The sequence below is a fragment of the Anomalospiza imberbis genome, chromosome 3, assembly GCF_031753505.1.
Source record: "Anomalospiza imberbis isolate Cuckoo-Finch-1a 21T00152 chromosome 3, ASM3175350v1, whole genome shotgun sequence".
NCBI lineage: Eukaryota > Metazoa > Chordata > Aves > Passeriformes > Viduidae > Anomalospiza > Anomalospiza imberbis.
Window position 1 is genome coordinate 80,369,124 of NC_089683.1, and position 27,493 is coordinate 80,396,616.

A 27,493-nucleotide genomic window follows, 5' to 3' on the forward strand; every position below is an offset into this window, starting at 1 on the left:
GTAAAGACATTAGAAATACATCTTAGTATGACCTGGGTAGCTTTGCAAATTGCAGTGAACACAAGTCCACACCTAAGCCTCACAACAATCCTTCCTGTGGTAATACAGCCATACTTGGAAGTGATTTGTTTCATGTTCAGCATGGGCTACCTACAGCTAGGTAGTCTGTAAACAGAGGTGAGGATACACACTCATTTCATTATTTTGCTAGATATTCTGTCATGATGTCAACATTCCCACAGGAGCAATGACTGCCATTCCCTTTGCAACATCTCTAACCTGAGAAGAGATATTCACTGCAAATACAGGAGGCTTTAGCACTGAAGGAAACATTGCAGAATAAAAAATATTCATTACTTCACCAGTGATCCTCAGAGAACTGCTATTGAGAGATACTGACCATTGTGAGGCCCCATGCTCCTCCTCCCTAGCTAGGTGGTTATAAACTTTTATGTCTTCTTCCTCTTCACCAGCAGAAATGCCTCAGCCTCAATTTACCAAAATTTTCACACAGAAAATCCTATAAGTAATTAGGGATTAGACCTGTACAGTACCTTAAAACTGAGCCTCCTCTATGAACAGAAAATAGCCCTTTTGTTCACTGCAATCTTCGCCTTTCCTGTAACTTCAGCTCAGATACTCAGTCTTGTTTTGCAATTATCAAAGTCAGTACAGTATCCAGGGAGATACACTTGCTGTTATTAATGGCATCCTCTCTTCAGTTCCCAAACAAAACACTCCATTCTCATAATTACACCATGTGCAGTGCTCCAGGACCCACTGGGTGAGGGTGCTGAGCTGGGAAAATGTGATTGTCACATTCATAGGTAGGGTGTTCTAGCTCTGGGTTCTGCCTCTGGCGACTTAGCAGATTGATGGGCAGCAGCATGCTGTAGTTGAATGGGCATGAGTCAGGATTTAAGTATTGAGACTGGTGGAAAAGAAAGATTAAAGTCCAACAAGCATGCAGATCAAAGAGAGATTGCCTTGGTCTTATATAAGGATGGTTGCATCTGGTATAAATCCAGACACTGAAGCACTGAGCTTTGAAATGCGAATTATGAAAATACTGGTGATAAACCTCCTGATTTTCTCATACAATATCCAGTCTTCAAAAGGAACAGGAATATGCTCTCTGATCTAGCCAGAAACTTTCAGAATTAACAGCCCTCTTGAGAATTTGTTGAACACCATGAGTTGGTATTTTCTTTTTTTGCTCCCAGATTTTTCAATCTGATATGAAACAGGCTTATACCAGACTGCTACAGGAGTCAGAGTAATAAGCACAGATGCATAATCAGTGAGCAGAGGAACAGCTCAGCACAGAGGGTGTCAAGGATCTTTTGTATGTCTGAAAGACCACACAGTTGATGCAAAAAAGCCCTGGCATCCCAAACTAAACTGAAGAAAGGATTTGTGCAATTTAGCCAGAGGTTAGGAAAGAAAGGATTTCAATCCCTGTAACAATACTCATGTGGAGTTGTTCATAAGCAATACAAAAGGAATCATCTGCCACCACAGTGTAGGAAGAAATAATTTCATTTGATGGAGGAATACATGATTGGAATAAGAAACTGGTGTTTGTTCCTTTTTTCCAGTACATTATTTTATATTCCTATGATCATATGACTCTGAGATAAGTCAAGTAATTCTATAAATTGTGGAATAGGCATGCATAGACTTCAACACCTGCTGAAAACTGAGACAGTGGGAGCCTAAATCAGCAAGAAAGTGTCTTTTAACATCTCTCAGCCAAGGTCAGACTAGACAGAGCTTTCTCCATCATAAGTCCTAGGGAAAACCTCTTCCCACCCCACTAGCATATTTCAGGAGAACAAGTTAATAAATAAATTATTTAAGTTTCATTATGCCTGTGATGAGACCTTCCTCACACAAAATGGGCTTTTTATCCAGGCAAGACAACTGAGTGGGACATCATCTCTCTTGTTGAAACCCAGCAAGTCTGGGAGATTGTAGAGTGAATTTAGCAACTGACACAGAATATTTCTGAACTTTGGACTCTTTCTGATACTTCTTTCTCTTAACTTTTTAGTCATGACAGCATCTCCTCCCAATTCCAAGGAGACCATTGACAAAATTTTCTAAAAGGCTTCAAACATAAAGAAGTGCCCAATTTTTAATGCACTTAGAACTATAGCACGTTTTATTTTCCTTTACATATAAACCATTCTTATATGTATCTGTTATATTCAAAGTCTTCTATTAATCTCCTTTTCTTTATAGTTTCGAGCAATTTACTGTGTGCTAAAGGAAGATGAGGTCACACTCTGTAAATCCCAAAATCATCACGAGTGCCATTTTAAAACATAAGCCTGATATTTGCTATTCATCAGTACTGCTGTAATAGCTACTTCTTTAAGAATATTTAGTTCATGCCAAATAGAAAAATAATACAAAGGAAATTTTACCAGACATTCTTTGGTAATCAAATGTGGTTATTCTTCCACTTAATCTTAGGACTAGGTCATATATTTATGATAAGATTTCTTTTTTACCCAGCCACCAATATATTTTAATAAATTCTATATAAATATCTTCTAGGGCAGGCATCTTGAATACTCCTGCTTTGACAATGGTATTTGTAACCTCACTCATGCTTTCTTTTCCATGTAAGTGGACCAGTTAAAGTTTAAATGTGTTTGTTTAATTTAAACAACACTCCTGCTTTATTTTAGGAATAGAAAAAAAAACCTCTAAAAGACAGTCTGATACAAGCAGGCTACAAACTGTATGCATATTGTAATTTTTTCTCTGAATTCCCTCACCCATTACACAATAGCTCTTTGTTTGCTTTTCTCTTTGTTGTATATGTGCTGCCTTTAACATTTTTTTCAGTGTATGTTCTTTATCACTTGGCCAGTTTGTAAAGTACAATGAGTTATTTGTACTCTGGCATTTTGTAAATTTTATGTATTTTCCTGCAGAATCAACAATACTGATAGAATTCTCATTGATCCAATAACATATGTTGCCAACCTCATTCATTTCTTGTTACCAAATTTCAACAGAATCTGGCAGATATGCAGAGGACTAAAATATAATTATGTTCCTCCAGGCTTCTTGGAAATAAGTAAAATAGAGAAAAGTGTCCTGAAAGAAGACACCAGCTTAGTGCAGAGCTCAGGTGCTGCAATACCCTGGATGTTTACCTATGAGATAAAGTGAAGTTTCAAAAAAGACCTCTCACCCATGGGACAGAAATTGTCACAAGCTTATGGTTGCAGAAGTGTTTGTTATTATCTCACAAATATTGGCATCACCCCCCAGCATAAAGGACATTAACGTTATAACACAGACAAACAATTTTCAGCAGGTGTTAGTTTGCTTACCTTAATTTTATAACCAAATTTCTAAGCCAGCAGGAAAAACTCTGGTCACCTTGACTTTTCTGGCAATTCAGAGAAAAAGAAATCCCACAAAACAGTGGTAAAGAAAAGAGAGTTTAAACTTTATTCTAAGTGTAGGGGCTATTACACAGCAGTATAGCATACCTGCAGTTAGACTGTTATGAGAATCCTGCATATCTTTACACTTATTTAAGGGATAATCTTTATTTCTTACAGCTTTGCTACACAATGGCATAAACAGCTGCTGAGATTAATAACAGAAGATAAATCAACATCCAGGGCTGTATATGGAGAGCATACAACAGGGCCACTGAGGGAACCTAATTTTATTTTAAAGTAAACCACACATAATAGGAGACAGCAATATATTTCTGCTCTTGAAAGAGGCTGTGCAGATCTGTGCTCTTCATAAACTTTCTGGTAACATACAGTATGCACTAGATACATACGGATATAGATCTGAAGTCTGCAATGATTAGGAGGCACAGGGAATGGAAAGACTAATTAAAGACTGCCGCAAAGTGAGAGCACATTAGCTAAAGCTCATTAGATTCCTGTGTGGGTACCTTGCTTCTGAATGAGAGGGTCCACACTGAGCTGACTGCACTTAAGCTAATGTGATTTTACATCACACTCTAACTTATTCTATTTTGACTTTATTGGACATGTGCCTTAAAATTCTAAATGTTTCCACAGTGAGGTAAAATCTCCAAACAAATGAAGGGGCTCCAAGTGCTAGATATCAAGAGGCAATGAGACTTTTAAGTGAAGTTAAAGCTCTTAAGGCCAAAGACTTCTGAACACCATCATGCTCAGCAGCAGCTGGAAGAGGTGGCTGCAGCCACCTGCGTGTGCCACCCTCTCATCTACTCTTTGTGCCGCAGCAGAGGCTGCAAAAAGGCAACAGGACTCTACAGGGACAGGGAACCTTTCCTCAGCACCTTCTTGGAACACTAAACATTGCTGCCCTCCAAAAATCAAAATCTGCTGGTCACTTCTTCCTAAGGGTTGGAAATTATTATTCTCAGTCAAAAAAAGAGGAAATATTTACGGCTAATATAGTCAAATTATGGAAATTTGTAATAAGCACCAGTCTTAAAAGCAACATCACAGATGATGCAATGAAAACTTCTAGATCAAATGGATCTTCTTCACTTAAAGTAGAAACATATCTTTCTCTACTTCAGCTTCTCTTTATTATGGCAAGCTGGGACTCAAGACACACTGAAGTCCAGAGAGGTTTTCTAGTAGAGAAGGTAGAGAATGTACTAAAGACAATTTAAGCTTGATTTCTTTTACTATATGATCTAAGGAGAACAAAAATATGTGCTAATATTGACTAAACTAATGTAATTTTTAATGTAACAAATTAAAATTTATATCATTCACACTTCTTAAACATGAGTTATTTCAACTTATCAAACATAATTTTAATGCTTATTTGTTCTGAATATTGTTATTTTTAAGTAGCATGATGAACACAATTTAATGGAATGAGGATTAGTGGAATCTTGTATTTGCAAATTTTCAAAGCTAGAAGTATTTGCACACTTATGAAATCTAAGAGATACACTTTTATGTGATTTATTTTAGATAATCACTAAAAAATATTTGTAAAGAGAGCAGACTATGTTTTGAGCAAACTCTAAAATGTCAGGAAAATAAATTTAGTTATTAAAAAAACAAATTTGTGTTAATTAGAAATATATTTTATTAAATCACAATCTTACTGTGGATATGTTATACCAAAAAATTGATGATTACATTTTGAGAATGACTTTTCTTTACAAGTCAGCCACTTCTAATTAAATATATCAAGAAATATCACAAGAGTGGTGCACGTAACATTCTTCTATGTATGTGGGTAGGCATAGTTATAGAAACTTTTCTAATAAAAAGTATTCATTTTCTAATAATTGTTCTAAATCCAGAAATCAAGTCTCAAAAGGATTAGGAGCAGCAATGGTTTAGTTTCATTGGCTCCATCCACTCATTTCACCTGCACTCATTAACAGAAAGTAGAACTGACTCAGTCGGAAATTAAAAAACTGTATTTCTGTCTTTGACTGAAATTGCAAAATGGCACTTGCTTTCCAGATCAAAGACAATGTGCTTCTTTCAGGCTCAGTGACTGCACTGTAAGCCTGCTGAAATTACCAAACAGCAAAGTTCTGTCAGCACTAATAAGATGTAATTTTACAAGGGTTACCTGGAAGTTAATATTTTTACATCTTCCTTACCCTGTGCTTTATATTTCTGCCTTGTTTATTTTATATTCATATTAAATAAAAGATAGTACAAATGTAGGCGGTGGGCTTCTGAGTGAGAATAATGTGTGTTGTTTTCCCATGTTTTCTCTATTTTCTATGTAGGAATAGACCAGTGTGGTGTCATTACCCTACCACTCCTTATCTCTACGTGTTATCATTACACATACCTATTATCAGAGGTGTGTATCATATTAGTAAGTACCTTATCACAGAAATACCAGCTTTTTCCTTTGATGCTGGAGCATGCAGTACTGATTTCTACATATGTACAGCATTACCAGAGAGACTTAGCAAAAGATAGCTGTTACCTCACAGAAAGAGCCCTGAGGTCGTGTGGAGATTAAGCTAGAAACACACAGGATGCCAACAGCACCTTCCTCAGGAAAACATCAAAGAGGATTTACTCAGTTTACCAATCTTCCCCCAAAGAAATACTTGCAAATTGTTTGAGAAAAGCACGTTTAATGTTAAATATATTGGCATAAACTATTAACCAGATTAGAGGGCCTTTAATTTATCAGAAGCTTCCTAGGGTAAACACTGAACTAATGCCCAATTCCCAGGTAACAGGCAGCTGTTGGTGTCATAGTAAATGGAGTTGCAGGAACATAAAGTAGTGCTGGTCCTTGCTTATACCAGGATTCCTCACACATTTAAGGTTTTGTTTATCTCTGCCTGCTCTCACAGTAGCTTAGCTTTGCTGCATTGAGGTTTGAGAATTGCAACTCCTGTCTTGCCTCAGCTGTTTTAATGTCCCTAGTCAATCTGATTCTAGTGTTTGAGCATGGCATATTAGAGGAGCAATGTGGCAAAGCTTTCCTGCCCAGATACATGATGAAGATCATAAAACCCCACACATGTAGAGCTGTGCAGAAAAAGATACAAAGATACCAAAAATTTTTTAAGCTTTTCCACTACAATTTAACAAATATTTATAGCAACAAAAAATTGGATTAAATTCAAAACTGAACAACTTTCAATATGGAGAACTTGGAAACCAAATTCCCATAAGGCTTTTTTCCTGTCAAGTGTGCACCTTCCAACAAAAACTGAGTACACTATCAAGCTCCCAGTCAGCTCTGCTGTCATGCCCTATATGGGACTGAGTTATAATGCAATTCTGTCCAGGGTAAAACAGCAAAATAGAAGAATTCAAAGTGGCAACTGTCATGTTAGACAGGCTTACCTTGTACTGCACACTGAAAGAACACAGAAAATAAGGTTTCAATATAATATCTGCTTCAGCATCTGCCTTCCTCACAATGACAAGAAGAAATAGAGTGTGTTATCTGCAGGAGAAATGCAGAAGTTTCAATAATTCCATAAAGACTGCCTATCTGGCACTGTGCTATTTGCATTTCTAGGAGTGTGCTGGCAGTGCAGGCTGCTACCATTTGCATTCCCCTCATATCACACCTGCTGGCACAGTAGCTCTCTAACACAGATTTTGTCCTCTGACTTCCTTCATTCTGATTACAAGTAACATGTTAACATTGTTAACACTGAAAATACACAATTTCTCTTAGTGCATATTATTACTGTTCCCAGTGGTGCATGTGCTGACCAAATTACTTGACAAACTTCATTCAAAAGACAGAAAGAGTTTCACTTGTCTTTGTGATGACACCTGGAGGATACGTTACAAAGTACCAGCTCTTTACCCCTCTCCTGGACATTTTTATTTCACTTTTTTCTCTTCTTTCAATGACTTTCCATTCCTCCACTTAAAAGCTAGAGTTTTAAAACAAAGATTTGCAGAAGACTTTAGAAGACAAAAGATTAGATGTGTATTTTTAAAAAACTCCTCCAACCTTGACACTATTGGCACAATGGTTTTCTCCTGACTTGCTAAATGCATTTCCTCAAATATTAAAAGCATACAGTTATATTTAATCCAGGGAGAACTAACTATGCTTCATTTGTTTAGAACTTGCTCAAATACTTCTTCAGATCATTTAATCATACCACATAGTCACACCTTTAATTTGCACAGTCTATGCAAGATTTCAACGTATTTTTTCACTCCTTTGATCTCTTAGTAAAAATAAGTCTGATCATTGATACCACATTGGGTTTGCTTTCTCTTCGAATACAGCTAGACCACAACAGTGCTGAACTGCCACTGTCTGTCAGCAGAGCCTCATCAAAGGAGCATCTGTTCCCAGAAACTGGATTTACTTTGCAGTCATGGGAGAAACACCCATATGGTTCTCTATGACTCATACACAATTTTATGTAAGTCAGTGATAATGGTCACTAAACTCCAAATCTGGATATTTTAAAGAGTTCCTGCATGTATTCACAAACTCCAGTAAAAACTCAAAAAAATGCAAAATATTAATAATCTGTTGAAACATTTGTGGTTCCTTCCTTCTGTTTCTCATCCATTAATGTGCACAAAATAAAATGCAACAGAATAATTGAAGTAGGAACTGTTGGAATATGAGTTTTCTTAATAACATCCCACATTGCTTTGCATTTTTCCAGATCAAAGTGATAAAATATTTTCTCACTAATGCTTCGTGTTTCAACAGCAGAGTTAGACCACTACCTTATGCTGTCAATGTTCTAGTGACCTGCATGAAGCTACTTACTGAAAGGGAGAGAAACATGAATGCACCGTTCCCTATTACACAATTTATTGTTATACTGGAACTGAACTAAGTTTTCTGCTGACAGAAGATTTTATTCTTCCTCTCTTAAAAATCCTGTTGTGTTCTTCTTTTTTAGACTTCCCTGATGACTCAGAAAAGCTTTCCCAGACCACTGTTACACTGGCATTAAAATATACTCCTTTTCTTCCTTTCTTGAAATACTTTTTTGCAAATTAACAAGTTCTAAACATGTAATTAGATAGTGCTAATACTGAGAAAAATGACACGTGGCACAGTCTAAATCAGGAGAAGAGAAGGACATTAGTGATCAGCAAAAACAGTATATTGATTTGGATTAAATTCTAATAGAAATCCACAGCCTTACAGATCCTGGAGTCTTCAGCAGAGATTCTCAATCTGCCATGGTCACTGACATGCCTTATATATCCCTGATAGCCCTTGCCCCCCCAAAGTTTATGCTCTAAACAGACACAGCAAACAGCCAGCAGGAAGACAGAATACCCAGAACTCATCCAGCATTTCAGGGTCAAGAGCAGGATTTGGTTTCTTTAATCTCAGATATGCATCAAAGTCTAAATGCAATGTGATCTGTAACTTTCAAGGCCTTCTGGTGTGAGTTTTTCCAATTCTGGTGTCCTGGTAGTTTCTTGGTCCGATTTTACTTCACAAGCCTGCAGATTGTTTACTCAAGGTCTAAAAGGATATATAAACAAGATTGAGTCCTAAATACCAGTTTGTATCAGTACTTTTACAGTTCCACTACCCTGAACAGAGAAGTATTAGCAAAAAGATGCATCACAACAGAATAAATCCCAACTAAAAAGAATTCCAGATGTTCATAAAAGTAAATGTTGTTATGAGTATATTTTGTTAGCACGCTAAGATACAAGCAGGCAAGCAGCTTGGTTCAGAAAAACCTAAATCAAAAGATAATGTTCAGTCATGGATCAGCCTGCTAGGAGTCCATACACAGTGTAACAAACTTAGGTACACAAAAATAAGTGATGCTAGACAGATTTCCTCTATCATTCTCTCTTCATGAATCTTATATCAAGAAAAGTGGAATATTTAATTGTGAAATATAAAAATGCTGTAAATCCTCTAATATAAAGCATGTGCATGACCATTGTTAAGAATGGAATTTCACAACACATAAGCTGTTCTCTTCTTACACTAACTTGCCTGTAACAGGACATTGGAAATGGGAAAGCACAGAACCCACTGGATATGTCTAAACCTAAAACAAAGGAGAAAAAAAAAAACAATAAGGTGAGTCTGTCCCAGATACTTGGAGACACTAGTATCACATCCAGGGGACTATTTCTAGACAAGTGCACTAGAAGAATGATTGCATCATGACTGAGCTCCTTGCTTGATGAAGATCTAGTTAATTAAGCAGTTTATTGGTTGAAGGTCCAATTAAGAGCTCAAAGCTCAGCCTGAAATTTTTATCACATATAAGTATCCTTGCCATACTCTGAAGAAGGAAAGCTTATATCTACTTTGTCCTATTTGAGAAACAAGTTCACTTCCTTCTTCTTTTTGCCTGCACACAGAACCAAACGTGTGCAGCAGCTGCACAGTGACCACAAACCCAGCTATCAGCCCCCACCGAACACAGCAGCAGCCAACCCACTGAGGCTTCAGCCATAACCATGGTACCAACCCACTCGAATGCTGCCTCCGCCGTCCTGCTGCCATACCTGTCACACAGGTGTGTGCAGTCACCAGCAACAGCCCCAACCCTTGATACCACAGCCTATGGTGTGGTGTATCAGAGTCTGCAGCAATTTTACAGTGACCTGCCTAAACCCAAACCTACTCAAGCCTCTGAAATCATAGCCCCGGCGCTGGAGCCAGCAGCTCCCATCAGAACAGAACTGAGCATACTTAGATGCCCTTTCTGGAAACAACCCAAAAAACCCCAAATAATTTGTTCAAAATGAACAATCCACATACATATTCATGCCAGATGACAACCTAAACTTCATCCAACCTACAACTAGACCAATGACATCTTCCTGAGAGAATTTTGCATAACAGAGATTTCTAATACCACCACTTATAACACAGTGCATTATAAGATTTGTTAACTGAAAATGCCAGTAACAATTTATAATTAAGTCTGGAAACCCTATAAAAACTTGTAATTAACAAAGTAAAAAGATTTTCATATTACAACTCTATACCAAACTAACCTGACTATCCAGATTTTTTTCTGGTTTTAGTTTAGAAATAAACCTGAAAGCCCTGAAATTTGGAAGTCAGAATCTGTCCTCAATTCTTTGTTGTTTGAACCAACTTATCAGCCTTTGCCAGCTCCCAGAAAACATTATATTTCTGTTTTCAAAAAATATAAAACTACCCTGGGAAGATGAAAATGTGAAATCTAAAAGGTCCATCATCAAAAATATTGGCTTTCTGGCACACAAACAGCAAGAAACAGCCATATGAGCAAAAGATGTATAACATTTCCAGAATAGCATTTTTGCCTCCTGTTTTAAACCCGTTTTTGAACACTGGAATAACTTCATTGATGAGTAGATGTGGAATAGTAATTGAAAATCAACAAGCCTGTTCTTATATAGCTCTGCTCTATATTACAGCTTTTGAGATCAGCATAATTCTACTAATGTATTAATACTTTTTATAAGACCTTTCAGATTATTAGTTCCTAGATGACCACCAAGAAGACATGAACCCTTTCAACATTTTAAATAGAAATTGAAGAAAAAAAAAATCACATAAACAAAAAAATCCACCCCGCAGGAATAAAAGTATAGCCATAGAGTAAGTCTGAGGTAGAAAATGCAGTTATTTCCTTCTTCTGTAACATGTTTGTGTGCATTTGTACATAACAACCTGCATGCAAGTGTTATATCTGCTTATACTCTCTCTCTCTGTTGAGGGAAAAAGAAGTGCAGATTTTCCCCCTAATTGGATTAATAGGTTCACATTACTAAATTTGCTGTCAGCAATGCATTACTATCATAGAACAGTAATTTCAGGGACCTACGAAAACCTGTAATAAATAAGTGTAATATTTTTCTATTTAGAAACACAAAGAAATCCATTTTATCAATATTAGATGAAAGCAAAATTCTGTACTACAGTCGTCCTCAAAGTGTTTTTTTTTTTGCAGGGTGTTTGACAAGGAGAATAAATAATCACTGAGAATAATTTATTCAGGCATTTATCTGAATAAATGGTTTTCTGTAAATTTTTGGTTTTCTGTAAATTCCATATCAACAAACTGCAATTACAGTTCACACTAGTGTATCTTCAATGGAGAGTTTTATGAAGACTTATGCAACCAATTAGGAGGATAGTTCATGTGACAGATGAAGTCCTGGGGCACATCATTTCAATCATATGCTGCTGTTCCTGACTACTGACTAGATGGCTTCACTTCACAACACTCTATTTTAATTCATTATAATTATTTCATTCAAAATCAAATTTTATTTCTTGCTCCAGAAAATCTCATACAAGAATCTGCAATAGACAGGCTCTGTGTATATTAGACAATTTTGCACTTGTGTGGGTACTCATGATCTGTGAATACCAGAGATACACAAATACACTGAGTCTTACTTTCACCTCAGCAAACAAACACTTCATGACAGATTTTTATGCTGCTGATCAGCCATATTTCTACATTTATTTTCATGGGTTTCGTTCTTTAAGGAGCTGGGTGTAGTGACAACATTTCAAAGCAGCATTCTGTTTCAAATTATTAAGAAAAATCCAAAGAACAGAAGCATGAAATTGCCAAAATTTCATTCTGCAACCAAATTTCTTTACTTTCAAAAAATTAACCTGATGCATTTTGATTCAAAACCCCAGGGATGGGTGCAGATCAGTGACAGTTCTTTTCAGTGTGCTCACTCCAATGCTGTGTCCCTTTTTACCCCACACCTCTGCCTGGGACAGGAAATCCTCTCCATAGCATTGGAGTAGTCAACTCCATCCACACTGTGTACACAGGCATGTGAAACCCATAATTACCATGTCAGAAGTATCATGACAGAAGGCACAGCACATCAGGAAACCCATAAGATCAGGATGTCTAAGAAAATTTCAACTGATAGACAGCTGTGCTTCATCTATGAAAAAACATTCAACTCAATTGCATAGTTAAATTTGGATCAAATAAAGTGAAAACACTAATTTTTAATTCTATTGACTACAATTGAAACCGAGGAACTGTATTTTACATTTCAGAAATCATTACAGAAAAAAAAAAAAATCTAGCCAGAGATCTCTCTCTATTTTTCAACTATTCTACTTACTTCTCTGCATACACTCCACTGTGGGATTTTCATTTCTTCTGAACTTGTCCTGGTGCTCTTTGTTACCTGAATTTTAGTATTTTTCTAATGACAGAGTTTTCAAAATTCCTTGCTTAATGACCAAATCTCATTATCTGAGATTTGGGGTTACACTTTAGTAACATTATCTGGCATTTCTGTCGTAAGAAATTCTGCATTTTCCTATTGTACTTGTTTGAGAATAATGGACTTTTTTTCCACCAGTGCTGCCAATATTCAAAGCCAAGCTTTCTTTTGTTGTTTCCACATATGCTCTTCACTTTCCTTCCTTTTCAGTTTATATAATGTTGATGTGAATTTAATCCTGAGGTTGCTGGTATTAGCAGCACAAAATACTCTGTATTCCACAAACATTATCTAAATACACAATGAAAACCAAAGAAAAAGAAAGTCTGAAGAAATGAAATAGGACAACTGGATTTCTGCATTTTCTGCTTACTCCTTTTTTTCCTCATAATCCTATAGTTTGCAAAATATTTTTAGCATTTTTTACTGAAGCTTTTTGAGATGCTGGGTAGGGAGTGGAAACACTGGAATTTATTGTCCCTCTTCAACATAATAAAAACTCTAAAAAAATCCCACCACATTTAAGTATTTTAATTATATGCTTATTGCTCAATTCTCAAATCCTCTGGGGCATGAAATTAGACAATTTTGTACTATCTATGTCTTTGTAATGTCTTGGGAGATATCATAGAAGACCCTCATGAAACCACTCCATTCTGCTGCTATCTGCAGTCAAAAGTAGAGTGAAATCATTGTAGGACAAGAACAACAAACAGCAATAAATAAGAAAAAGCAATGTGAAAAGCAGCTACTTGCACTGTCCCAGAGTGCATTTCACTGGACCCAAAGCACAGAGCCAGTTTAGAGAACACTTTCTGAATCTTCTACCCAAATCTTAATTTCTGGAAACAGAAAGAAATGGAAAGCTGAGTTTCCCTCATACCATTTCTCTAATACCATTTTCAGTTGAAACAGGGAGGATAAAGTTGCTCAGAAGCAGTGCAGAAATGAACTGGAAGGAGGAATAAACTGGTGATCCAGTTGTGATGAGCGAAACAAGATCTATTTAATGGAAGACTCAAACTCCACCTTAAATCCCACAAAGATGGTTTGCAGTAGCTAGATCTTCGGATACTGCTTGTCACTGTAGGACCAACTTAACATCAGTCTTGTTCCTCCACAAATTTTTATTCTCTATAATCTGTCCCCTGGCTGCTTTCTTGGCTCCTGTCATTAGAAAACCAAGTGTATAGCATCAAAAAACGCTCACCGTATTACCCGCTTCAACTCAACAGCCTGGAGCCACCTACTTTACTGCTAATAGAATAATACCACATTGTGTGATTTTGAAGGGGACAAACACTATTTGAAGTGAATAAACACTAATTGCAAGCATGGGACAGATTTGGTTCATTAAAAAAATCATTGCTTTTCAGGATGAGTGAGTCAGAGGAATGTATGTACTCATACCACCACGACCAAGGTCACAGTATTTTCAGAAGTTTTCTCACCGTCTCGTACAGCACAATATTCCATTTGCAGTTATGCCTGGTCTGCAGACAATTGTTTTAACTTTTTCCCCATGTTAAATTTCTCTTTCTGAAAGTCATTGAAAAGTTTCTTAGACAAATACCTGACTAATCCTAACAAACCATATGTTAGATCCTAAAGGCAGCCAAAGACAATGCAGCAGAGCTGCCTGAAAAGTTACTAGATACTATAATCTGCACAGTTGGGTGGCTGAAACCTGCAGATCATGGTAATTAAAGGGGAAATTAAAAAAAGGTTAAGCAAAACAGTCTATCTCTAAATAAACCTACTATTAACAAATGCTAGGTTTCAACATACTAGGTTTTTCTAACTAGAGAGAAGCTAAGTTAAAATAAATAGGAAAAAAAAAACTTCTGTAACATTTTTATATCAAATGGACGTATTTTCCCAACTACATTTAAAGGATTTTATTTGTTTCTCAAGGCTACATTTAATATTCAATAAAATGCCAGGCAATGCTTAAGGGGCCAGACTAGAGTCTGTCCAACAGCCCAGTCTTATTCTGAGGATTTTAAATCAATGGTTAGGGTCCCTTCTAGCTCTCCTTACAAACAAGAGTTTCACCCAACAAAAATGCAGCAGTGATGTCAAGAGTGACTATTACACCTGCAGAGGGTGGAAATCACAAAACATTGTTATTATTTTCCTCTCAGTCTAATTAATATGTTTCCATTTCTCATTATTGTTTTCCTCACATTGTTATGAAAAATAAACCAGAAGACTGTCCCACTGTTGAAGCATAGAATCCAGGGTCTTCTTTCATGGTTTGTTTTTGATGAAGGTACCTTGGAAGCTCTCATTCTCATACCTTTGGTAAGGAAAAACCTTGCATCGTCCCCACAAATGAATGGAAAATATGCAGCTTTGCACAGCAATATCACTAAACCCATACCTCAGCCTATTCCATTAAAATTTAGCTCAGATGCACCTCTGATTTATTGAGCCCGGAACAACATATGCAATCCAGCTTTTGCATGCTTGGTTCAATTTTGGGGTACCCAGAGCAAAGAGACATGGAGAAACTGGGGAAATTCAGCAGAAGGTCACTGGGATGGTCAGGACAAATATTTGAGCTATGAACAGAAGCTGAGGAATATGGGTTTGATCAGCCCAGAGAAGGGAAGGGTTGGGAATGTCATAAAAGCAGCCCCCAGTAGTATAATGAGGAAGCTATAAAGATGACAGATCAGGGCAATTCTATGAACCTTTTATCTTAAAATTCAGTCACTGCATTGCCACCTTTCACTCATTTTTTGTGCTAGCCACATTTCCTTTTTCATAACAGGAGGTAGCCATTACTTTAAGTCCATTTATCCTCTTCTAACTTCATTTAATATTATATAAAACAATGACACTACAGTAATGCAGTAGTAAAGTATTTGGAAGATTATACGTGAAATGTCTTATCCAAAACAGCACCAGTCAGAGAAAAAGCCCTGAAAGTACTGTACCTTGCAGAAAATTTGAACATTCTAGTCACCTTTTCCGTTATAAACATATATGCTAACATTCAAAATTACACTGAAGTCATTGTAAATTAAAGCAGAATGATAGTTAAGGGCATTGTCTATTATAATCCAGGATTTTGGATGCAAAAACCTAAAGCAAACCAACCAAGTTAAATTCTATTTCTTCAAACAACACACAAATTCTAGCTATAATAATCTCCTTTAGGGAAATGCAACTTTCAGTAGAACACTACCTCAAGGAAAACTGTCATTATTTCCCTTCCTTTGTTACTAACCAGTAATTTGCCACTGGGAAGGCACAACCCACTAACTCAAGCCAGTAATTTGTCACAAAACATCACAGACATTCTTTCTAGATATCAGCATGTAGTCCATTGATTTTGCTACTTACAGGAGGAAGGCCCCATCAGGAGAAGGGAAATCTAGGAAAATTCCACATCGGACATCATCTAGGACTGAGCAATTCCTTATAGTGCCATCTTGAAGTAAATCCAGGTTTTTTTGCTCTCAGAAATTACAAAGTGGCACTTACCTCCAAATTATTTATGACTGTCTGAAGACAATAGTGGATTCTAAGAACATGTTATTATGAGGTCATTCATCAGTGGATGATATCTGATGGAAAACCCTCCTGTGATCCAATCTTTTCTCACCTTCAACCCCCCAAAAAATTTGTGGCAAAAATGACATCACTAGAAATGGTCTGTGTGGTAAAAGAAATAATAATAAACTACAAGGGATCAAGATTTCCTGTTTCATTTTTTCTGAAATGCATATCATTCTGCCCTTCTCTGTGATAATCCTTTTGAATCAAAGAAAGCCAGGTCATCCCACATGATTCTGGGCTGAAGGTGAAAGGAAAAGATTAAATCTTTGCAAGAATGGTAATATTAAAAGAAAATCCCTACCAAAACAAACACACACACCAAAACCCAACCCCCCTCCCAAAAAAAAAAAAAAAAAAACTAACAAAACTACAACAAAAGACCCCAGACAATTGCCATTATTAAAGTTTAGTCTAATCATTTATGTTATTATGCACATAAGGCTAAGCACCCCTATATCTTTTCAGACTGAGGTAATAATGAGGAAGCTCACATTAAAATAGTATTCTGAACACAATTATCTTACAAAATACAACAAACCCAGGCATGAAGCATAATTATGACACTCATCATCTCCAATTACATCCAAACAAAGATCCTTAAGAATAAAATATAATTGTTGCACTCATCTTCTCACTTTTAAATACTCCTTCCATCTGTACTGGCAAATTAAGCCTGACTAGAAATACAAATTTATGTGAAATTATTTAATGTAACATCACTATTTGCCAAGAATTTTGCTTGTATGCATTATGATTCTTTTCATATGTAAAATTTTGAAATTAAATCTTCAATTCTTAGTTTGCCTCTTTATAATTTTTATAGCTCACATACTGGGATGTGGTAAACACATTAATTAACTATTTGCACCATTAGGTGTGCTACTTGAATCTAATGAGTGTTATCTATATATGGCATCAATATCCAAAACATAAAGCTTTATAATTTATTAGTAAAAGTACATTCTCTGGATCATGATAGCATTCAATTTTCTTCTCTTTAACTATATGATCATTCAAAACAGAAGGCCTTCTGTTGTTCAGTGTAAGACCACTCACAATCTAAATATTAGGCCTGATTATGTATAATACTACTGCTTTAATGCACTGTAGAGTGAGATTGAACAGTCCACTTGCAGTGCAGTGCATTCAAGCTGTCACTAAAGCCAAAGTAAATTAGACAAGGTCATACATCAGTACTTCTATGAAGGGTTTACTATCTTGATTTTGTCCCCTGCAACTTCCTGCTCTCTTTTTGCTACATCTCCTGCATTTTACATGAATCCTGAGTTGATCTTGTAAATGCGGAAATAAAGAGGAGAAAAACTTGAAACTCCCAAAGTATCATTAGCTCTGCTGTCATTCATAGCAAGGAACTATGCTGGGTTTGCCTGACCACCTGATAAACACTGCCCAGTTCTAATCAGCAGTGATTCAAACATCTCAGAAAAAAAATAATAGGGGCCTCAAAATTTTTTAAGGCCACTAAGCAATCTTAGCACCAGCAAATACTGTTTGCACTGACCTTCACTGCTCAGCTGTGACCTGAGCAACTCTGTTCAGCAGAAGGTATTACCAAAGCTCTAAAAGGAGCTGCATTTAGTTAAGGCTAACTTGAAGTCAGTGCAAACTGTCACATCTTAAAGGAAAGTTCTCTCAGGATGCCCAAGTCCTTCACATATCTCATTAGCTCCATTTAGAGTCACTGTGTACACTTTTCCACTTGCCATACCTGTATGCAGTACGCAGTAAATTTTGTTTGTGAGTGACATTTCTATGCAAAGGTGGGGACAAGGGCTATCAGCCTCAGATGTTCCCTCCACAAGTGAGCAGCCCAACTCCTTCTCAGATCAAGCATGAAAAAGCTGATAAAAGGAGCCTCCATAAGCCCATATGAGGGGATGAAGAAAGGCCATCAGCCCATAAATCCTCCTTAGCAGTCAGGTCAGCAACAGTCTGAGATCATAAAGCACAGAGCATATCTTCAATGGATGTTAAATCTGGGCCAGCTTTACTTTCTGAAACAAAGTATATGGATTCTTAGAGTCTGATTAAAGGAAGACATACAATAATAATTTTTCAAAAACTAAAGTGCTGAGGTTCACAAAGCTTTTTGCTTACACACAGAAAACATACTTTTTTTTCCAGAAATTTTAAGAATTAAGACAGTATCTTACAGCTCTACAACGAGAGATATTTTGAGATTTTCACTCTAAATTCCAGCCTTGGGACACAGAGATGCTTTTTTTTAATAATTAACTGGATTTGAGTGATTTTCAAACAGAACAAGTAAAATCACATTAGGTGAGATCAATAGGTGATGTGTTAAATCAGTGGTTAGTTTGCAGCATAAAGCATCTTTATACCTAAATGAAGTTTCTGTTTAATAGAGTAAATGAAGAGAGATCCACTTAAATCCCAAACATATTTAATTAAAATAAGGTAATTATTGTAGAGCTATATTTGAACAGACAATACAGTTGCAGCAATTATCTCTAATTATGCAGCTCCAATCACAGTATAATAGAGGTTTCAATGTCACTAAGCACTATAAGGATAATTACTCTTTCCATTATTCTGATGGGCACATAATTAGCAACTTCAGGGAAAAAAAATCACGGGGACACAATAGCCACAGTTTAACTACAGGCTGATTGAGAATGACCAAGTTATTCATTTCGAAAAGAAAAAGTAGCACCCTCAGTTTGTTCCGACTGAATAATCATGTACTTCCCTAAAAAATAGCATTTATTCCATACTCACAATCATGTTTTATTAAACTACTATGCTTACTGAACAAGACCTTAAAATAGCAGTATTTAATAACACAGCTGAAAAAGTCTTAGATGAAAATCTCTCTTCTAGCAGAGGATAATTGAGGTCCAAAACACAAATGCAACCATGGATCCATCTGAACTTTTAACTGGTTCTTAAATACTATATTCTTGGTTTGAGAAAGAAAATATTTTCAGCCAAAGCCTAGAGTTTCTTCAAACATGTAACTGAAAATCAGATGGACAAGAGAGCAGAAACAGTGGTGACAGTCCTAACAGACTGTACTCTGGAGATTTGTCTCACAGATGTCTGTATTCACTGTCTCCAGATTGTCAGTGTTTCTGTGGTTCACCTTCAGTGCCACACAGAAACTGTGGTCTTGCAAGTGATGTAACTGAGAGCTAGGCATCTCCTCGTGCTTCAGTCCATTCCTCAATCTGTGGCACTGGACATGACCTGTTTTACAACACACTGAACTAGTCTTTACTTCTGCTGGCAAGGAGGCATGGCATGGCCACACCTAAAAGAACAGACACTTTCAGCCAGCTGGACACAGCCACAGGGCCACCGGAGAGCTGCTAAGCAAGCCTGACAGCCCAGCACCTGCCCCCTGTATTGGCATCACCAAACCCTGCTGTGTTCACGCTGATGGGAATGCCCATGAGATCACCATTCCTCATACCCTTCCCAGTCACCTGTGACCACTGTGGTGCCCCAGCTAACTCCAGATTGGCTCCCTCCTACTTTAGGCATGTTTCTGACTTGCCTGAGCCAGAGAACAAAGCCTAGTTTTCTGCTCAGCCAAACAGGGAAAGGGAGGCATCTCTAGATGAGGTCTGGTGGCTTGAATTACCCCTTGGAAGGCTCTGCACCACTTCTGCAGCTAAAGGGGCAGAAGTCATCTCAGCTGCATGCCTGAAGTTAGATGGGATGACTCCAGACCAAGGAGGAGATCAATCTTCTTTGTTGTCCATCCCTAGCAAGGGTGGCACAGCAAAAAAGTGGGCTTTCCAGTCAGGGTTGCCATGGCATCACACTGTTCCTCGCTTAGCATATAGTTCACAGATTCAGAAAGACTAGCAGCTGCTGTTCCCAAAAGCTAACTGGAAAATTTCCCCCTCTGTACTGATGCCCTACGTGTGGGACACAAAGGACACCCCACAGACACCCACTTATTCCTGGGCCAAGTCCTAAGGAAAATACACCATTCTCACTGACAAGGAATATCTTCTATCTATACAAAACTTGGCAGATATAATCGCTGAAATTATGTTCAGAGAAAATATGTGTTTTTAAAGGGATTTAATTGGCTTTTTAAGTGACAGTCAGTTCTAGACAAGGACCCCATAAGCACACAGATTTTTCCTTTTATGAGTGGTATAATCTTTTTTTCTTGTTTGCAGAACCAGAAGCCCATCTAAGATTCCAAACAGCAGTTGCCAAGCACAAACATTTTGGAGTGTGAACTGGAATCAAAAATACAACAAATCTCAAATTTTTCTTTCCAGCCTAGACAGAAAAGATACGTAAAACACGGGATATGAAAATATAATTGTGGGGGGAAAAGGGTACCATTCTTATATAGTTGCAGTTATAAGACCTGAAAAAGATTAATGCTTTATTTTGTAGGGTGGAAAGAAGTAAAGCTGTTAGAAACCTCTTCATGTTTTCCCTCAGTGTTAGATTTAAAATAAAATTGAGGAAACACAGTGCTTTTAAGAGAGACCATTGAGACTTTCTGCTAGACTAACAAACACCCTTGCCAAGACAGTATGTACTTGTATTTCAAACCTGACAGACACTGTATGCTGATTGCAAGGTTCAAAACAGAGACTCACCTCACACAGGGTCCTCTGCCCACAGGCTGTTCAACACATATCTGCAGCCCAGTGCCACAGCCTCTCTCCCCCAGTCTGGGATGCCAGAAGCCAGCTACAGCAGGTCAGTTTGAGCTGCCCCCTGATGGCCAGAAAGCAGCCAGGTACCTCCAAGTGACACAAGGAGCATGTTCCAGCTGCCCACTTGGTAAAGCCCTACAGAAATACACAATCCCTGCTGGCAGCTTATGCACTTTTAACATACTTCAGCCATTTTCAACTAATATGTACAAATAAAAATTCTATCATGCACTTGCCTCCCACAACTCAATCCATCTCCTCTTTGCCAACAGTAAAAAAAGGAGTCCTGCAGTTTTCCCATTAGGCCAATACTTTATTGGCAAGGCAAGATGAAGTGAAGAACACTTTATACATTTGAGTGAGGCCCTCCCAGCAAATGCTGGATTGTTGTGCCACATAAAAGGGGCTGCAGCTTAATCAAGATTTCTGACTCCCATGGTGATTAGACAGCATGAGGAAGGCCAAAGCTTCCCAAAGAGCCATGCAGGGAAAAAATGTCCTCAATATGTTCAGAACCAAAATTGCAATGACATCTGCACACTACCGTGTCAGGTGTGCTTATTATATGGTATAAAAATGTCTTCTTTTATTAGGTTTTGTGACAATTAGCCATTGCTTGAGTGGACTAAAAACATCCCCCCTGGAACTGGATACCAATTGTTGCCTTAGTTTGTAACATTTCAATAACTGTGAATTCTTCAGAACAGTGAAAAATTAAGATAGAAACTTCCAATTTTTTCTGCAGCAAATATAATATACTTTTCCTATATGTTTGTTCTACACATTTTCTAATTCCTTGTTTTACTATATTTGTGCTGTTTGTGCACTTTTGTCGAAGACGACTGAATTATTTTTCTTACTAGTAGTGTTTCCTTTGTATGTTTTTCTGAGGAAAAAGGGAGATGTTGTCAGAACAATTCTGTTGATACACATTCTTCACTTGTATGTTAGCACTTATCTTACCTTTTTTTTTTACCTCAAAAGACTATGCTATTGCATTACCTCAGTTTCCTTCTTTTTACTTTCTTTGATTGTTTTACTTAATTCAGTTCTGAACTTCTAACATTTTCCATTTTGCAGTAGACTCTAGTTAGTTCTTTTATTTGAAGGATTTTTCATAATGTTGACTTATAAAAGTTGGTGTTAATATCTATTCTGTTACGTTACAGAGACAAGTTGTCAAAGTCAACACTATCTTCATCTCTACCTGTGCCTCTGGGCATATTGAGTACAAACCATTTGGGGTTAAAAAAAAATCAGGAAAAAAAAGACCAACACAAACAACCACAACAACAACAAAATACCAACACATTTGTATTGCCCTTCTCTGAAAGCAGTTCAAAACCCTGTCACAGAAAATGCAGCAACAGAGAGCTCTAGAGGCCCTGTCCTGCATTGCACCAATTCCCACACACATATATATACATATACACTCTCACATAAGCAGAATTCATGCCTCATCTCTTCTGTATGCATGATGCGCAGAATGCTTACAAAACTCTTCAGTCATAAGCTGCAATTATGTGATATCCATCACTCTGTTCAGTTACTAGATGAAGGTTCATTTAGTTCTTTGAAATGAAAGGGGGCAGAAAAGTGTTATGCTGGCTCTTTCTTTGGAAAAGAAGATAGTGCTTGTTGATGACAAACAATAGACCAAGGTCTATGCCTATAAAGTAAGAAAAGTGTCATTATAAGTAAATTCTGAACCAGTTCTGTAGTCATCTATTTTTCTTTTTTTTTTTTTTAGGCACAAAACCCACAATGTTTTTTTCCATTTCAGATGAGGAGAATGTACTTGCAGTGACTATGCTCATCAAAATTCCTCTGAGGTAAGCTTTAAGTGGTTAGTAGAAAGAAAAACACTTTTTAAGAAATCCCAAACTCATACATAATACAGGCTTCCTCAGGTACCACTGAAGTGAATTTTTCCAAAGCACTGTGGAGCCACCTGGCAGAAGCCTGTACCTGACCATCAACCGTGACTCTTCCACAGGGCACATGCACAACAAGAGCTAAAATACTGATACTACTGCTACCCAAGAACAGAGCCTGAACTTCCCATGCCACGTATACAGGTCTGTTTCACAGGGTCTATTTTATCTCAGGTCCTGAAATTTTGTCATTACTTCTGAACCAGAATTTGCCTTCCCAATTGGAAAAATTCTCTACTCGGATGTATCACAGCTCAGTAACTGCCCCGGGGCACCTCTCTAGTATCACCTCAGTACCTCTGGGGAGGTCTTTTTCCCTGTTGCTTCTGAAAGGCAAACCTGCCAGTTCACAAAGAAGCATTTCCTCTTAGAGAGGGTCAAGATGTCTCAGACACTTCATGCAATGGCAAGCTAAGCCAAAGGACAAGAGATTAATTACAGAACACCAGTTTGTTCAGTGCCCAGAATGTTTAAATCCATTCCTGCCTGCAAACTCTCCTCCAGGCCACTCAAATTGTGTCCTTCCACAAGAAAAAAAAAAAAAAAAAAGAAAAAAGCATAGATAGGAGCCACACAGGGATCTTTTACAAATACTTTGTTTCTCATTTTTCCTTACTACATAACAGGAGTACATGTTCCTTAACATCTGTCAGTCTTAACACTTTAAATTCCAAAACAAAACTGCTTTCATAGCCTTCAGGAGAAATGACACCATAAAGATCTCACAAGCAGGCCTCAACATAAGCAAGAATGTTCATCATTTCCTAACATACTTATAAACATGGATGGTGTGTGTGGTGAAAAAAGACCAACCAACCACATTCTGGTCATCCCCAAATCTATACTGGATGTGGGATTGCAACAATATGAATTTCCAGATTCTCTTTCTGTTTAACTCACATCTGTGCATATTACATTACCTTGTGGCCTGAATAATCTTCTTAGCTACACTCTATTTTACATACAAGACATCAGTATGGTATGGAACACCATGCAAATCAGCAGGAGGACTCTGCAGTAAGAATTATTAAACTGTTATTGTTTACATTGAGTCACACACAGATACAGAAAATCACAAAAAACTGTTCAGATATATATCCACCTCAACTAAACTGACCACACAAAACATCTTAAACCTGGAACAGCCCCCTTGCTTGCAGGAACTGAGAAAGGAATGCTTCTCTTTAAATAGGCTCTCCTCAACTCTCAGCTGCCAGGGTCAACTTACTTTAGCTGGGTTTCTCCTCCTTTGCCAGCCTCCTTCCACTCTGAGGTCCTAAAAGGTAGATGGATTTTTCCCTCCCCAGCTGTAACCATCCTTTTTCTGCAAAGCTGCTCTTTCACTTTTTCCCCTCCAGAGCAGCTACTGGCAAGTCTCCTTCAGAGACCAAATCTTCCTCTTAAAACTTTTGCTGCATTTCTTTCTGTTGACCACTCTCAGATTGTCAGTCCCAAAATCTACAAATGATAGGTCAGACTCTAAAATTCCATGGAACACCAACTATACAACACTTAAAGATAATGGCTGCAGTTTGGGGATGTTTCCTGCTTGCTCTGAACACACGTGCATGGTGCTTACGGCACTGCAACTCTCACCTGTTACTGAGTACAGAGATTTTGGCTACTGATGAAGTACCTTCAGCAGAAGCCTCCATGGAAAATCAGACTCCTTTGGGATTGGTCACGGATTCATACAACAGTCAGAGTTGGAAGGGATCTTAAATTTCATCTGCCTCTGGGCCCCCTGCCTATGGGCAGGGACACCTTCCACGAGATCAGGTTGGTCAAAGCTCCATCCAACCTGGCCTTAAACACTGATGGGGATGAGACAACCGCAGTTTCTCTAAGGCAACCTATTCTAGTGCCTCACCACCGTCACAGTAAAGTATTTCTTTCTAATATCTAATCTAAAGCTGTCCTCTTTCAGTTTGAAGCCATTCCCCTTGTCCTGTCACTGCATGCCCTTGTAAATAGTTTATTTCAATCTTTCTTGTAGATTCCCTTTAGGTACTGGAAGGCACAACCTGTAAGCCTTCTCTTTTCCAGGCTGAATAATCCCAATTCTCTCATCCTTTCCTCATAGGAAAGCTGCTACTAATCTATTGGCAGACCTCATCTGGTCTTGCTCCAACTATTTCATGTTCTTCCTGTGCTGGCACCCCAGAGCTGGATGCAGGGTTCCAGGTGGGGTCTCACCAGAGCAGAGCAGAGGGGCAGAATCCCCTCCCTCCCCTGCTGCCCACACTGCTTTGGATGCAGCCCAGGACACGTTTGACTTTCTGGCCTGTGAGTGCCCATGGCTGGGTCATGTCCAGCCTCTCACCCACCAGCATCCCCAAGTCCTTCCCAGGGCTGCTCTCCATCTGTTCATCCCAACCTGTATTGATACCAGAGGTGCCCCAACCCAGGTGCAGCACCTTGCACTTGGTCCAGTTAAACCACATGAAATTCCCATGGGCCCACTTGTCAAGCTTGTCCAGGTCCCTCTGGATGGCATTCCATCCTTCAGGGGTATCAACCACACCACTCAGCTGGGAATCATCTGCAAACTTGCTGGGGGTGCACTCAGTCCCTTCCTCAATGTCAACAATGAAGATAGCACATAGGCACAGTAGGAGCCCCCAGCCACCTTCAGGGCTGGCCCATTGCTAGACCAAAATAGCTTTGAACTGGACAAAACTCAAACTGGCAATCTGTCCAGGAAAGCCTCCACAGCTTACTCAGATAGGAGCTCAAACAGAGCACTGCAACTGAAATTGCCATGCCCTGCTGTCCTCTGCCAGGCCTCACAGGACAGAGGGGGAGCAGCTTTTCTAGCAGCACATGCAAATTTTCACAGCTTTCCAAGGCTTCCCTGCAACTATCAACACTAAACCTTCTCAAGCTTTCCCAGTCATTTCTGCAGAGGAAGAGAGGACTGTCCTGATCCATTGGGCAATGCTGATAGCCAATGGTTAATTACATTTTTGGATGAAGGAGCCACCTAACTGATCTATTAGGCATTTTGCCACGTTAAAAAGGTTGCAAGACACCATGTTCATATGTAAAAATAAGGTGTGTATGGTGTGGGTTGGTTAAATAGTTCTAAATATTCAATGCAAAAAAAAAAAAAAAAAAAAAAAAAAAAAAAAAAAAAAAAAAAAAAAACCAAACAACAAACCAGACATGTTCCAGCAAATGAGATTGAAAAAAGGTCAGTAATGGTCAGCTTGAAAGTTTAAAGAAGTGCCTAAAAATAGAATCAAGAACTGTGGATGCTGTCTCATCATATAAGCACCAGAAAATTACTCATATGAGTCTAATTACATGCTAAAAACAGCTTGTATTTATCTAGTTCAAAATAAAAAGCCCAAAGGAAACTCAGACAAGAGCAAGCCTTAATTCAGTCTGATGTATTCCTGCATTTGGGAAAATATTCCTCACAAAACATCAGACTCAATAGTCATAAAAAAAGTTAATGCAGAGAAATTGATATATATATGTGTGTGTACATATATGAGTCTCTTAAGTGAAAGTAACTTATTTGAAATAACTACTTTTCATTCTGAAATAAAGGGAAATACAACTATGGATTGTTTGATAAACACAATAAGCAATGTCATGGTCAAACAAAAAAAGGAAAGTTTTTTGTTTGTTTTTTTTTTTTTTGTTTTTTTCTGAAAATGCACCAAGAGGAAATAAACAGCTTTCTGTAAAAGTAACAATCAACAGCAAAGTGCAATGCCATTAAGCTTTTCAAAGGACAGAGTGGAATGTGTGGGAAGATTAGAACAAAAAAATAAAGAAAGCTATTTAAAAAACCCAGATGCCTGACAGAAATATAAGAAAAAGACATGGGTCGGTGTGCTGCAAAAATGATTTAAATAAATTAATATTTTTGAAATAGGAAAAGGAAACAGAAAAGAAGCAATAGAACCCAGATATTTTTCTTTGCCATTTCATTTGATAGCAATAATATCTAAGGTCATCTCTCATATAAACTTACTCTAAGTAGAAATATTTTGCTTCTCTTTACATTGAGATTGGACAGTAAAGTCATTATAGTTTGTTCATGTGGTGGTGTTCCTTATCTTGTATGGCTCCTCACATTTTATAGCTGGGGGAGTTTTATTTTATAGCTGGGGGAAAAAAGCCACCCCTATTTGTAAAATACCAATGAGCATTAGACATAGCAAAAGACAGTTTTGCTGGCTCATAAAAATTGAATCAGGAAGATGGCCACAAAAACACTCAAAGTTTGCCAATGTGTTCATATTATTCACAAGAATACAACATGCTTAGGATACTAACTTCAAATCGTCATTTCTACCTCCTACTATGCCATATCTTTGGCACAGCTTGTGAACAACATTTCTATCTCTCAAAACTGTTTGGCTCCCACAAGATACTGCCAGTCAACTTTGTTGAAAGAAACAATCCTTTACAACTTCAAATATATTTCAAAATTTTCCTTTAGCCTTCAAATAAAAATCACATAATAGGACGCTTTAGAGTGCGTAAAGGAATCTTTACAGACATATAAAATACTCACAAAATTAGTTTGAAAGCATTTTTTTCCTGAAAAGAAAGGAAAAACACCCTAAAATTTTTTGAGGGGTGGATGCTATCCTGGTTTGGGATTTACAGTACCCATTACCTGAGTTCCAAAAAATAAAGACTTTTGAGTAATCAC

The 27,493-nt window shown here is 37.7% G+C and overlaps 1 long non-coding RNA gene across 1 annotated transcript in view; it reads right to left on the reverse strand.

Moving 5' to 3' along the window:
* The window catches only part of LOC137469953 (uncharacterized), a 143,923-nt gene extending 117,037 nt beyond the window's left edge, over positions 1–26,886 (reverse strand). Inside the window, exon 1 of the long non-coding RNA XR_010996824.1 lies at positions 26,807–26,886. This is a non-coding gene — a long non-coding RNA (uncharacterized lncRNA). The remainder of the gene's footprint in view (positions 1–26,806) is intronic.
* Positions 26,887–27,493: the final 607 nt, after the last annotated feature.